Below are 7,580 nucleotides of genomic sequence, written 5' to 3'. Positions count from 1 at the left end.
TGGTATGACAAATTTTCAGGAAAATCTTCAGCTGCAATATGGCAAAACACTAAAACTCAACACTCGAACTTGGTAGGAAAAGACAAGATGTAAGCTAAGAATTCCATATAAATATGTGGCTAAAACAGCATATATGTGTGTGTTTAAAAACATAATTTTCAATTAAAAATATATGAAAATATATTAACAAACTATTATTTTTTAACTTATTAGTGTTTCATTAATCTTCATTAATTAGAAGAAGGAGAATTTTTGAAATTTCAAGCTGAAAAGGAATGGGGTTTAGGGCATTTTTGTTTTATTTTGTTACTGTTTATTTTTTATAGGAAGAGGAAAAAGCAAGATCTTAGATTAACTGTAAATTGACATTGCTATTATTAATGTTATTTGATGCAAACAAAAACCATTTACTTTTCAGTTAGATAACATCAAGGTTTTATGTTGATATTTAAATAGAAATGTAACTTTAAAGCAAAGTTCCAGTTGTATGAATTGATCTGGTACTTTCTTTTACATTAAACAGAATGAATGAAATTTCACACTTATAAGTAAATATACTCCCTTTGATCCCTTTCAATTTTCTGTTTTCCAAAGATTTAGCTTTGTTAAAACCTGAAGGTAGAGGTAGAGAAAATACTTCTTTTCTTTGTAGGGATGGTAGAATTTTTTCATAAGTTATGATTTTTTAACTTCCAGAGTCTAGCACTCTGTTTTTGTAAATACAGTTTACAGTAGGCTTGAGGAAGAAAATAATTATTTTCAACACTTGACAAAATAATGAAGCTCAGCTTTTTTTTTTTTCTCTCAACCATGTGCTACAGGAAAATCTTACATGGTTAAGAAATAACCATAGAGAAATAATCTGTATTTTCTTTCCTTAAACTGATGCAGCATTTTGAAATGAAACTAGTAGGAAACATGTGCATGATCTCATTATAACTTCGTGATCATTGCAAAAAACAATAATGCAATGAATATTTTTAATAAGACCAGAAACCTTAATTGCTTTAAGGTTTTATTTCTGTTGCTATAGTGATTCTGAGAAAACTCTAATGCAACAACTGAATCAACTTCCTGCCATGGAAGCAATCCAAAAATCAGAACAAAAGCCTTCTACAGACTGGACGTGATGTCCTGGATTGTTATCATTCAGCATACATGTCTCAGTAAACTTGCAGCCTTGCCTAGCCCTAGTGCTAGAATGCTGCAGCTTCTTGTCTAGTGGGGAGAGGCCAGGGAAATGCATTCTGGAGGGAAAGTGTCCAGATCTTGCATTGAAACTTTTATACTTACAACAGATTTAGTGGGCAACTGGTTTTGACAAAAGGGCATTACACTCTTCTTCAACAGTTTAATCTTAAAGAAAAATGCAGTGTACCTCTCTGAATATCTCCTTGTAATGAACAATTCTGACCTTATTTCTGCTCCTTCTCTCTTCTTTGGGGATATGTCCTTTGGCTGCTGCTGAGAGAACAGCTGAGATGAGTGGTACAGGAATACAACATGGCAAGGAAAGGGTAAGGAAAAAGCAAGATGTTGCCAGCTGTCCTAGTATCCTTGTCCCCCAAAGAGCAGCAGGAAAACTAAGCCAAGCATCCCAGGTCTTAGCCACATGTTTGCCCCATACTACACCATCTCCTTTTGCTGTTTGTGGGAGCAATTTAGACCCATTCTGCTCATCCTTAGAACAGCTGCCTCAATCTCGCCTGGGCCATTGAGAAATCTCGAGCCAGTTTGGAGGGAATTTAATGAGGACACAGAAATAATGGATGGGCAGTTTTTATGTTACGGGGTCTCTGGTAAACTGAGAATTGTTTTAATTTTATGAGAGACTTACCCATAGTTTGGTGAAAAGAACAGATTTGCTTTTTAAAAGGTTAGGTGTTGTCTGAAAAATAATTTCTAGAGGTCTACAGCTAAAAAGGAAATTTGTCTGTCTACTGCAGACAAAATGTCTACTCATTTTCTGTGTTAAAAAAACAGGTTTGAAACTGTCAAACTATACTCATATCTTCAATTAAATACCCTTGGTAAAGGGTAAGAGAAACGTGGAAAATCACCTGGGTATTAACAGAAGTGTTGGAAAGGTGTTAAATCCATCTTCAGAGAACTTGAAGCTGAACATATCAGTCACAAAATTAAGTGACATAAGTCTGCTGGGGCTTTTTTGCCCCTGTATCTACAGTACCAAGGTGGTTTGACATGGACATAAATATTCTTCTTGGCTGCCTTGATACCATTGGCCTTGTAGGTGGCAATGCTTAGAAAGGTGCTTGTCCTGGTTACTGCAGTGCAGGAGGAAGAGAGCAAAATGTGAAAGCATTCTTGCATCCTGGAAAGAGAGAAAAGGAACAAAATTCAGAAAGTGTGCTCAAAATTTCGATTAAGTTTCATGTTATTCTTAATAGAAAAAAATAGTAGCAGCACTGCAGGGGAAACAATGTGTATTTTGTGGTGTTACAGAAAAGATTTAGACAATCCTTGAGCTCAGCACAGCCTGGAAACACTTTTTAAGCCTGTGCAAGAGATTTCAGCGAGCCTCTCAGCCTAAAGGAATCACTTCATACCACAGAAAGTGAAAGGCATTGATAAGCTCTCGCAATCAACTTAACTACAGTGGTATTTTCCAAAACACTGTTCTTAGATCTGTCGTGACTGTTTCATGACAAAAGTATTCCACAAAACAAAATCTTTCCAATCTCAGAAGATCCATTTTTGTTTGTTAGTTCTTTATTTTGCTCCTGGGTATTGGCAAGTGTTTGAAATTTCCATTGTTAAATTGAAGAAATGTTTTGCAATTATTTTTTTTCAGAAAGAGAAATTGTATGTTTTATATCAATTTTTTCCTACCTTGCCTAGTTCAAGACATACAGAAATGAACAATTGCTTTAAAATGAGAAGTAAAGAACCACAAAGAAGGTTTCCATGTTAAGATTGGCAAAACACTGAGCTCCCTGCTTTCATGTCAGCATTTAAAAATACATATTTTAAATCTGTGGAACTACAAAAGTTCCTGCATAGTCTTCCTACAAGGCAACAAGTGAACTTTTTTTTCCAGACTTTTTATTCAATATTAAAATCTCAATGTGGGAAAAAGTGTCCATCCTGGAGACCCCACACATAAAGTTTTGTAAGTGCCCTTTCAATCTAGACCATGTTATTTTAACTTTGAAGTTGCAGTAAGAACTTGCATAGGGATTTTGCTATAGTGCAAACAGAATTCTGAGAGGAAAAGGTTCCTTTTGCAGTCTGCAATCTGGTTCAGTGTTGTTTTGTTCACCTATAAATTCCATGTGGCTTGTGGGGTGTTCCCCCAGGAGAGCACAAATGGCTGTGTAAAGAAGTGGCCAAACTTGTTTCTTGTCACCTGGGTTGCTGCAAAAGATAAGAACTGTCTTGCCTGTCTCCAGCTTTGCCTGAAGGGTGTTGAGATACACTGTGGGTGTGCTCATGCACACCCACCTAAACTGAGTGTATTTTGGCCCACACTGAAATGAAAGTGCGCTTTGATGATTGATATTCCCAATAAGTAAGAGCTTTGAGCAGGTACAAATGCACTTTAAATTAGTGCACTTCATTAATTAAGATCTTGAACAGTAGGAAGGCTGGCTAGGGAGCAACTGGTCCACTTCCCTGAGCCCTGATTTGGGCTGCTACAGCCTGTTTTGCTGTTGATCCACAACCACATGCTTTGCTGGTTTTCAGTTCAGTCTTGAGAATAAATTAGGAGTTAATCAGAGTAATTGTAAACTACTTTAGAAGAGTGTTTGTCAAAGTACTGAGAACTTGCAATTACAAAATTGTTATTGAGCCATCAGGAACCTTTGAGAGTATCCTGTAGTTCATTCTGCCATTTTTCCTGCTAATTGTTATACTCCACATATGTATGGCGATGGAACCAAGAGGAACAATTTTCTATGTTATGAGGATACATCCTGGGTTTCTCTGCTTGACTTTAAGTACCAGAAGAGCCATTTCAGCCTCTCCTGAGCCTCATTAAAACATCATATAAAACAGAGAGGCTGATCATGTGGCCATACAAGCTTTGTTGCCTTAATAAGTGACGCTCTTTCCATGATGAAAAATTGGTGGGACATTTCAGGAGCAGACATTTCTGTTTGCTTTTTCTTAACAAGGGACTCATGTGTGATCTGTTCCAGTATCTATAACTTGGGAAGTAACTGCTGTGGGAATGAAGGAATAGATTTGCACATCTTTCTCCCACATTAAAGGCTGTTTTCTGCAGCCAGACCACCACCAAATGGATAGCAGAGTTTGCTGTGTTAAATATGCCTAAAATATGGGGAGTTGTTAGTGGTGTGTTGAGGAGTGCATTTAGTGCTCATGTAAGGAGTACAGCTCTGAGTGCAGCTGCAGCTGGAGCTGCAGGCTGGGCTCTGGGTGTGGCAAGAGCCCAACCTGCAAGAGGCCATGACCTGCCCAGGGACCTGTGGCCCAGCCAGGTGACTGGCCACTCAGAGGCACTTCAGGAGCCTATGACTCCACACTTCCTATGCTTAGACAGTGAGGGTATAAAAGCCCAGGGATTCCTTTGTTCAGGGTCCCTCCCTGGAGGCACTCAGCTTGAACTGTTACTTTGTTATTGCTCCAAGATTTAATTATTTTAATGATCTGGACATCAGAGACTCTGCTAAGGGAAACCTGGGGTTGAGCCCATAAGGAATCCTGGTCTGACTGGGAGTATGGGGGTATTTTGCAAAGGGGCCTTGGTCCCAGCTTAGGTGTTGCCAGAGTGGCTCCTGGATGGTCAGACAGGGAAGTCTCCTTAACAATTGTCCTCCTTTGACCATTCAACCATTGACTGAAATTATCTTGTAGCATTAAAAGTTTTAGTGGGTTCTGCAACACTTTACCTGTCATCAGTCACTTTTGCCACATACATGGGCAAGAACTGCTGGCTGAGTGGAACGGGGTGGAGCAAGTGGATATTTCAGTGAGAAAGATCTGGAGGTATCAAACTAAAAATAAGGTAGTAACAGGTTACTTTGCAGGGTCTTTCCTTTACGTTTAATTCCTTGATGTTCTACTGTCTTTCCAAAACTGCTAAAGATTAGCAAGTCCTAATTAACCCCAGTTAAATGCTATTTTGAGGAACAACCAGTGCAGAAGTCACTTGCACATTTTGTGCTAGTGAAGTGCACAAAATTTGTCAGCAGGTTACAGACTGCTTTGAGTATTCTCAGTTCAAGCCACTTTGATTGGATAAGGGTCTGGAGCTGAATTAATTTTGTCACCATTTTGATGTCTATTTATATATTTACACCATTACTACATGACTAAGATCATGTAACAGCCAAAGGAATGTAAGCAAAACCTGTAATTTCTGTGTTGCCCTGCTTTTTGTAGCCTTTGTATCTGCTTTGACAGGGCTTTCTGCCAAGCTCTAAGTGGCTGGAATATTCACTGAACTGAAAACTGCTGTCAATGTTTGTTTAAATATGTTAAGTATTTGTAGTAAACACCTGCAGTGGTTGGTTAACTGTAGTACTTCATCTTCTTAGCAGGATCTGCTAAGATTAAGGACACAGTTTACACTGGAAAGAACTTATTTTAAAAATTAACAACAACAACAACAACAGAACAAACATGTAACTTCTTTTCTAATGTCTTTTCCTTTAATTACTTTCATAGAAATCACTAATGTGTTTGTTTTCAACATCTAGAGTGAAACTTTATTTGATAATTTTTTTCATGCATTCATTTTTTGTTTTATTTCCCCCCCCCCATGTACTGTGTGAGTCAGATCTGTTAGTGCAAGGTGTGGATTTCTGGCAGTATCTCAAATAAATACATCATGGAATCATATGTTTGTTGTTCAACTGATAGCACTTATGTTTTCTACAACCCAAGATATAAGTGAACACCTTTAAAGAATTTTGGTGAAAAGTCCTGATTTTATAGGCTATTTTTTAGTTGTAGCTGGTTCACAGACTTCTTGTCGTAGTACACTTATGCTTCAGAAATACTGCCTGAAAACTAGACAAAAGCAGAAGAGCTTGTAAAGAAACATGGAGGCACTGAAGTGTAGATTTTATCATTCTGGAATGACTTTAAACCACAGCCACCCGACCAACAGCTGAATTAAGGTGTGTCCAGCAGTTTGAAGCTATGTGTCATATAGATGTCAAAACATCTTTGCATGGCAACTGTTGGAGGTTGTTTTTTCTTTATAAAGGCACCTAGCAAGCGCAGTACTGAACAATTTCATTGACAAAGCCCTTAAAGAAGACAGATAAATCTAAAAATGAAGATGTGTTATTTTCAGTTGTGACATTTATTAATACTTGTTTTAATAGACACTCGTCAGGTTTTTCTTAGGAATAGTTTTCATAGCCTTCAGATGTAGCCCGTAATCAGAGCAGTAATGAGGAGCCCTGACATCTTTCTTAGCATTGTTCTTAAAAGTAGCCTTTGCCCTGTACCCTCTTGGAACATATGTAGTTTTAATATGCGTAGAAGGAAGAATTATTTATCAAGAGCATGAAGTAAAATTTGCGAGCCAACAAATTCTTTCACAAAATTTTCAAGGGAGACCTGAAAACAAACAAATAATTTCTTGCAGTTTTGTGGGATTTTTTAATGAACTGTTTATTGGTGCATTGTATTGTGACCTATTTATCTCGTAGGATGTTTCTACATAGCTGCCCTTTACTGGTTCAGTAGAAATGCTAATTTTCTCTTGTGTATGCACATACTGTCTCTCATGAAATGCTGCTGGGGATATTATTCTTCCAAGAGACCGGTTCAGTCTGTTCAACTGAATGGTTGGGGTTTTCTACTGAGCAGTGTCTGGGACTGGACCACTGTGCAATGTATGCAAAGATAATGACAATTTCTCTACAATAATTTATAAAGAGTCCAGCTTAGTGTCTGCTCCTGCTTTGTGTGTTCCTGATACAAATAAATGAGGAATTTTTTTAAAGGCCTTATAAAAGCACTGGCCTCTCTTCTGCACCAGCCCCTGATGGCTTACCCTTCACTTACTCGATTGTTTGGGTTATGTTTACTGGTCATTATTGACCTCTTTGTTAACACAGCTACTGTTGACATCACTCCCTATCCAAGAGAGATAAGGCCTTGTGTTCTGTTGCATCGTTACAGGGCAGCTGTCCAAGTGCAAATTGTTCATCTATATTTGAAATATTTGTCTTTTGAGCTTTGTAATGAGACTTGTTTACATGGGGGAGGGGAGGAGAAAAATCCCTCTAAATGAATGCAGTAGTCTCGGTATAAAATCCCACAATAATTCAGTGAAATAGCAAGGAGAATGTGTTTTCCAGCTGCTGTTTGTAGATCCCTGTTGCTAGGGTGCTTGATATCACAGAGTATAACCCTGTCCCATGGTTACGGTCTGCCTATCTTTGCTTTTCTTGACAACAAGGTTAAAGACTGTACCCTCATTACTTATCTGATTAGAACCAGCTCAGAAAATTAATGCTCAGAGAAAAAAAATCTTATGAAGCTCATGTAATCATCAGGATGTTGGATTTCATTAATGAACTGCTAAACCCATGAATGACTCATTGGAGAGGTAGACATGAAAACCTGCCTTGCTTGCA

Source organism: Serinus canaria, chromosome 2, assembly GCF_022539315.1.
Source record: "Serinus canaria isolate serCan28SL12 chromosome 2, serCan2020, whole genome shotgun sequence".
Taxonomy (NCBI): Eukaryota; Metazoa; Chordata; class Aves; order Passeriformes; family Fringillidae; genus Serinus; species Serinus canaria.
Note: the sequence above shows the minus strand (reverse complement) of the source record.